The following is a 7229-nucleotide window of genomic DNA, read 5'->3' as shown; positions in this document are numbered from 1 at the left end:
TGGAACATGAGACTCTTGATCTCGGGGTTGTGGGTTCGAGCCCCATATTGGGTGTAGAGATTATTAAAAATAAAATCTTAAAAAAAAAAAAGGAAGAAATTTGTTCCTTGTCTGAAAAAGTGTCCAGGGGACATTTCCAAGGAAGATAATACAGCGGGGGATGGAAAAGGGAAATCACGTCATTTTTTTTAAAGATTTTGTTTATTTGAGAAAGAGAGAGAGGGAGCGGTAGGGAAAGAATCTGAAGCAGAATCCACGCTGAGCACAGAGCCTGACGTGGCGCTCAATCTCACCACTCCAGGATCACAACCTGAGCCGAAACCAAGAGTTGGTCACTCAACCAACTGAGCCACTCAGGTGTCCCTCACCTTGTGTTTAAGGAACTCTCTTAAAAAATGAAGTGTGACTCCTAACTTTTTAATGGATTTGGTCCATTAATAAAATAGAACAAGTTAAGGGAGATGTTTCTTGGACACGCAGCAGGCTGAACTAGAGCCTTGCTCTAGAGAGTGGTCCGCAGGACGTCAAGAAGTGTAGGAACACGCAGGTGACCTCCCCTCCAACCTCATGGGAAGGGACTGTATGTCACAGGGCAGATGGAACTCTTTCAAGTCTAAACTATGCCGTTCATGATTGAAGTATTAGGACAGCATTTGGAACTCAAAGATCTAGAAGCAGCCATACATTTTTTTCTTTTGAAAAATCATCTTTTTCTACAGGAAATAATGAGCATATTACCTGCATTGGTTTCTCTGCTCTCCAAAAGGGTTTTTTTTTTTTTAATTTTATTATGTTATGTTAGTCACCATACATCATTAGTTTTTGATGTGGTGATCCACGATCCATTGTTTTCATATAACACCCAGTGCTCCATGCAGTACATGCCCTCCTTAATACCCATCACCGGGCTAACCCAACCCCCCTCCCCCCTCCCCTCTAAAACCCTCAGTTTGTTTCTCAGAGTCCATACTCTCTCATGGTTCATCTCTCCCTCTGATTTCCCCCCTTCATTTTTCCCTTCCTTCTCCTAATATCCTCCATGTTATTCCTTATGTCCCACAAATAAATGAAACCATATGATAATTGACTTTCTCTGCTTGACTTATTTCACTTAGCATAATCTCCTCCAGTCCCAACCATGTTGACGTAAAAGTTGGATATTCATCCTTTCTGATGGCTGAGTAATATTCCATTGTACATATGGACCACATCTTTATCCATTCATCTGTTGAAGGGCATCTCAGCTCCTTCCACCATTTGGCTATTGCTGACATTGCTGCTATAAACATTGGGGTGCATATGGCCCTTCTTTTCACTACATCTGTGTCTTTGGGGTAAATATCCAGGAGTGCAATTGCTGGGTCATAGGGTAGCTCTATTTTTAACTTTTTGAGGCACCTCCACACTGTTTTCCAAAGTGGCTGTACCAACTTGCATTCCCACCAACAGTGTAAGAGGGTTCCCCTTTCTCCACAACCTCTCCAACATTTGTTGTTTCTTGCCCTGTCAATTTTTGCCATTTTAACTGGTGTAAGGTGGTATCTCAATGTGGTTTTGATTTGAATTTCCCTGATGGCTAATGATGAACATTTTTTCATGTGTCTGTTAGCCATTCGTATGTCTTCTTCAGAGAAGTGTCTGTTCATGTCTCCTGCCCATTTTTTGACTGGATTATTTGTTTTTTGGGTGTTGACTTTGAGAAGTTCTTTATACATCTTGGATATCAGCCCTTTATCTGTAGTGTCATTTGCAAATATCTTCTCCCATTCTGTGGGTTACCTCCTTGTTTTGTTGACTGTTTCCTTTGCTGTGCAGAAGCTTTTTATCTTGATGAAGTCCCAAAAGTTCATTTTCCCTTTTGTTTCACTAGCTTTTGGAGATGTATCTTGAAAGAAGTTGCTGTGGCCAATGTCAAAGAGGTTATTGCCTATGTTCTCCTCTAGGATTTTGATGGATTCCTGTCTCACATTGAGGTCTTTCATCCATTTTGAGTTTATCTTTGTGTATGGTGTTAGAGAATGGTCGAGTTTCATTCTTCTGCATGTGGCTGTCCAATTTTCCCAGCACCATTTATTGAAGAGACTGTCTTTTTTCCATTGCATATTTTTTCCTGCTTTGTCGAACATTATTTGACCATAGAGTTGAGGGTCCATATCTGGGCTCTCTATTCTGTTCCATTGGTCTATATGTCTGTTTTTGTGCCAGTACCAATATCCCTGATGAATATGGATTCTAAAATCCTCAACAAAATCCCAGCTAATAAGATCCAACAATACATTAAAAGGATTATCCACCACGACCAAGTGGGATTTATCCCCAGGATGCAACGGTGGTTCAACATTCGCAAATCAATCAATGTGATAGAACACATTAATAAGAGGAGAGAGAGGAGACATATGGTCCTCTCAAATGATGCAGAAAAAGCATTTGACAAAATACAGCATCCTTTCCTGATTAAAACTCTTCAGAGTATAGGGATAGAGGGAACATTCCTCAAGTTCATAAAATCCATCTATCAAAAACCCACAGCAAATATCATCCTCAATGGGGAAAAGCTGAGAGCCTTTCCCTTAAGATCAGGAACACGTCAAGGATGCCCACTCTAGCCACTATTGTTCAACATAGTACTAGAAGTCCTAGCAACAGCAATCAGACAACAAAAAGAAATAAATGGTATTCAAATTGGCAAAGAAGAAGTCAAACTCTCTCTTTTCCCAGATGACATGATACTTTATGTGGAAAACCCTAAAGACTCCACCCCCAAATTACTAGAACTCATACAGCAATTCAGTAATTTGGCAGGATACAAAATCAAAGCACAGAAATCAGTTGCTTTCTTATACACTAACAATGCCACTATAGAAAGAGAAATTAGAGAAACGATTCCATTTACAATAGCACCAAAAAACCATAAGATACCTCGGAATAAACCTAACCAAAGAGGTAAAGGATGTATACTCTAGGAACTACAGAACATTCATGAAAGAAATTGAAGAAGACACAAAAAGATGGAAAAACATTCCATGCTCATGGATCGGAAGAATAAACATTGTTAAAATGTCTATGCTGCCCAGAGCAATCTATACCTTCAATGCCATCCCGATCAAAATTCCAATGACATTTTTCAAAGTGCTGGAACAAACAATCCTAAAATTTGTATGGAATCAGAAAAGACCCTGAATCGCCAAGGAAATGTTGAAAAAGAAAAACAAGCTGGGGGCATCACATTGCCCGATTTCAAGCTATATTACAAAGCAGTGATCTCCAAAAGGGTTTTTGTTACAAAAGTCAGAGCAGTTGGGATCCTCAACCCCACTCCCACCCTCACACCATCCTTAAGGGGTAGAGAAAAATAAAGGTCTGTCAAAGTCAAACTCTCCATTTAGAGTTGGCTTTAATTTGTTCTCCAGAGGCCAGAATTTAACAGCTGGAGCCGATGGTGAGGCACCACCGCAGTGAGTGAGGTGAGGCTGACCCGCCTTGCCTGGGGTCAACAGGCTCAGAGCTGGGCAACAGAAAGCCAGAGAATCCACCCACTGACATCTTCCCCATAAGGCCCAGGAGACACCCCTTTGCTAAAGCGATAGGGGAATGTGCCTTGGGAAGAGCCAGGCTTGAAAGTATGACAGTGTCCCCAGGTTTTGTGGCGCAGCGTCTTACCTGGCGGGGGGACTTCAGACCTCCAGACTCAAGTGGAATAGGGTGTGGCTCAGGCATCAAGGGTTTTTAAAAGTTCCCCCAGGTGATTCTAATCTGGGGTAAAGTTTGGGAACTGTAGTAGGGGCTGTTTCCACAGCTGGTAATCATTTTGCAGTGAATCAGCGTATCAAATCAATACGTTGCATAGCTTAAACTTACAGTGTTGTCAATTATATCCCAATAAAGCCGCGAGGGACAGGATAGAAACACTCTGGGAGACCACCACTAATGTGGAGACTCACGGCACCAAGTGGCTGGTATTTCTATTACCCAGGATGGACACTTGAGAAGGGGAGAATTTTGGAGAACGTTCTTCTGACAACAAACGAATGCTTATTTGAGTTCACAGGGAATCCAGATAAGAGTTTAATGGAGAAAGCAGATTGAACCTACAACAGCAGCGGCATTAGACAGTGGTCAGTAAATACAGGTTGTGTAAAATAAGGACCCACGCACAATTATTGCTGTGGGACAGCCCAGTGGAGGCTGGGCACAGGTGTGCTGAGGTGGAGGCAGCGTCTTCACCACGAGCGTTAGGACAGGTGGGAGGGGCAGTGCATACAGGTGCAGAAAGCAGCTCCTCCACATCTATCCTGGGTCTGGCCATTCCGAACCCAGGGCAGCCAATGGGGAGCAACAACGTCACTGGCCCAGGATTCCCCAAAGCCCATCACCGTGTGGTTGCCTGTGGGCTGGGGAGCAGGCTCTGGTTTGGTAGGCGAGGAGGTGAGTCAGTGAGTATTTTATCCTGTCTTGTTCTTAGTGCCTTCTCCCTCTCCTTTCTTTCTCCATTTACTGATTTGGACCTATTCCTTGAGCTCTGCTCTGTGCCCCCACATGCCCCAGGTGTTTTTCACATTCGCTTGGGGTACGGTCCTCAATCCTTCCCAGCCTCTGGGTCTAAAATAAAGACTCTTGACTCCCAGAAACAAACTGAGGGTTGCGGAAAGGGAGGTGGGTGGAGGGATGGGGTAGCCAGGTGATGGGCATTAAGGAGGGCGCGTGATGTGGTGAGCACTGGGTTTTATACGCAACTAATGAATCATTGAACACTACATAAAGAAGAAAACAAAAAAAATAAAAATAAAATAAAGGACAGAGTCGCGGATGCTGTGGTTCGGAGTCCAAGATGAGCTGACGTCTGGACTTGTGGGAGATCGGGGGTGTCACTGTGTTAAGTGTGCTAATTATGTTACTTATGGCTTACGGTTATTGAAGTGCTATTCAGTCCTGAGGGTGTTCTTTGTTGAGTGAGGAAACTGAGCCACAGATGAATTAAATGGCTTTGTGTGGGGTAGCAAGGGGTGAATCCATGTTCAGAACGGCGTGTGACTGATCTCCAGCCCTGTAGTCTTGACTGCTTCTATGGGATCATTCAAGGTCCCCATGCAGAGAGCTGTTGCAGGTAGAGGTTATAAAGGACAGAGACAAAGGGAGAGCTTTGGTTAGTCTTTTATTTCCAGAAAATAACATTAACCACCACTCTTAGTTTACATTCTTCCAACCTACAATCCTGCCTCTATGGGAATAATGTCCTTACCTTCTTCCCAGTCCCTCTTCAGTTTTACAGGGGAAGGTGTCCATCTGCCTAGGACTGCTAGTCCTTCCACCTGGGCTCTCCTCCTCTCTACTCCGTTGGGTTTCATTATCAGCTCCCTCTCTGGGATGCTTTGGAAGAGGTGGAGCATTCTAATTAGGTATGCGTTAAAATGCTTTTTCCTAAAGCAGAGCGAGCTGTTCAACTTCACCGAACCTCGGCTTTCAACTCTGGAAAGTGAAGACAATAATGCTCTTTGTATATTGACATTACTTACGGGAAGTTCAAATGAGTTGCTATAAGTTGTGTAAGAAGGCGTTTAGAAAAGAGTTAAGTACTCATTTAGTTTTTTTGTTTGCTGCTTGTACTTTTACTTACTCTTCACTCTGAGCATATAAACTTTGTCACTCATCTCATCCAAAAAAATAACCTTCCCAAGATCACTGAGATTTTTGTGGCTTCTTACAGCCATGGTTCTCTTCTTGCTCCTCTGATCCCTTCAGTGATTGCTTTGCACAGTAAAGCAAACATTTAATTCAAATCATGTCTATATCAGTGTTCAGGTGTGGCAATCTGAAATTCATTCTCTTTTAAATGAGCTTCCCATATTTATTTAGTCACTTAACCAAAGAGTTGGGAGATTGGGGGTGGGGGGTATTTTGTTTTCAATCTCCATGTATCCAAGTTGTTTTATGTTGGAGGGGAAAAAAATTAGGAAATTTTAGTTTAAAATTTTAATTGCTCTGTGGTTAGGATGTAAACTTTTTAACTTGTTAGAAATAAGTATTTTCCCTTTTTCCACCAATATGGTCAGTGTTCTTCATAAATATATAGGAATGTGCAGAAAAGTTGATGTTCTTGAAAGGGCTCTGAGTAATCAGCACATAAACTTCTCCCCATCGTTAGTAATGTTTACCTGGCTCCCTCTCCCTAGTTTTTTTTTTTTTTTTTTTTGGTCTTTCATAGATGAGTAATGGTAAGAATTGTGTTAGTAAAATACATTTCTAGTTGCTTCTAAAATGATTTTTAATGGTAGTATTATTTTGAAAAGGCAAACCATATGAGAAGGCATAAAGTGAAAAGTGTTCTTCTGTTTGCAGAAATTCTCTGCCTTTAGTACGCAAACTTCTTGGTCACACCACTTCGAAGAATGAAGAGGTAGACCAGAGGAAGAGTGGTAGGCAGCAAAGCAAAGTTTATTGAGTAATATCATAAAGCTCCCGGAGAGGGAAGGGGCCTAAGAGGGTTGCCCTTGGAGTTTCTAAGTTTAGGACTTTTTATGAGCTCTTTTGCAGAGCTGTCTTAAGCAATCAGAGTGTACTGAGTCATGCCAATCAGGGCTCTGGTCACGTATCCGTCTACCTATTAGGTTAATGTCTACATGCCGATGGTCTTTTTTGGCTGACATCTGAGGGGCTTATGTCTTAACTGCCCCTTGCCCACGATAGTGACAAATGTTTTATGGTTAATTGTCTTATTTTAGGATGTTTTGCAGAATCATTTCTGTAAAGGCTGCGAAGCAGAATGTCAATGTGGTCCTGTCTAAGCTGCAAAACAGGATGTCAGTGCTGTTTTATCTTAGCTGTCCTGACCCCATATTTTCTTTTTGGGGATCCTGGCCCTGACTGCCTATCTGTCCAACTAACTCCTAACATTTGCCTTGGCCCAGTTAGTTCATCGTCCCCCACTCAACCCACTTTCTGCTCATCCCCCAAAGATCCTGTGGCGGGCGGGCTGGGGGTGGGGTGGGATTATGTTAATGTCCTACAGACTGGGGCACCATTTTGTGCTGATTGAGCATTTTTAAGGATGCAGAGTGCTTAATTGCTTAAATTAACCCACCTGTTATGGATCAATGGTCTTCAGTCCTGATGCTACACACAAGCCTGTGTCTAATAATATTTGCATTTTAAAATGCACAGATCTTGCCAAATTGTCCCCCAAAGAGATGGCATGAGTTTATACTTCCACCAAAAACGTAGGAGCACCTTTT

Source organism: Phoca vitulina, unplaced genomic scaffold (assembly GCF_004348235.1).
Source record: "Phoca vitulina isolate PV1807 unplaced genomic scaffold, GSC_HSeal_1.0 scaffold52, whole genome shotgun sequence".
Classification (NCBI taxonomy): domain Eukaryota; kingdom Metazoa; phylum Chordata; class Mammalia; order Carnivora; family Phocidae; genus Phoca; species Phoca vitulina.
The sequence above is the reverse complement of the archived record's forward strand: the minus strand, read 5'-3'. Positions refer to the sequence as shown.